Here is a 697-nt window from a genome sequence, read left to right as displayed (position 1 = left end):
CCAGCTAGTGTCCACGGTTGCATTTCAAACAAAAGAAATTTGTATAGAATTTTTAAAATTCTTTCAGAGGGGCAAAAAACAGGATCTACGTGTATATATCTTGTCAGTCCGACTTTCTTCAACATACATACGTTTCAATTTCTTTGTCGGGTTTACTATATCGACCCTGGTTGAGATTGCATTCCGATTAGGAATAGAGTTTTTTTGCCGAATACTTTTCAAATCATTGGAATTAACTAAATTAATTAAGTAAACAGGTATTAACTTACATTTTACAACGCTTTTATCAACTTGCAATGTTGTGTTCCAGAAACTTTCAATGTTGTGTGTCCGACACCATTAAGCAAAGCTTTGAAAAGCTCCTATAAAAAAGCATAGTGAATAGGGCGAGGTAGATGACATCTAGATGTCGCCCTATGTACTACGTTTGCTACACAGGAAATAGACGACACGCCATTTCTTTACATAAAATTAATTGGTGCTCGTTTGTATGTACACACATATGTAAATGCATGTGTGTGCACCTTTCTATTAATATCGTTGAATTATTTTAATATCTATTGCAAACTTTTATTCAGACAGGACTAAAAAGTAGTAAATAAATAATATAAAAAGAACTTTTTAATATACAACGCTTTTATAAATGGACTAAAAAGTAGAAAATAATATTTCTCAGTCCCATAGAATTTGTTTTGAT

The sequence above is a fragment of the Rhagoletis zephyria genome, unplaced genomic scaffold (assembly GCF_001687245.7).
Source record: "Rhagoletis zephyria isolate East Lansing unplaced genomic scaffold, Rhagoletis_zephyria_1.1 Rzeph_scaffold_07964, whole genome shotgun sequence".
NCBI lineage: Eukaryota > Metazoa > Arthropoda > Insecta > Diptera > Tephritidae > Rhagoletis > Rhagoletis zephyria.
This window is presented reverse-complemented; position numbering follows the sequence as displayed.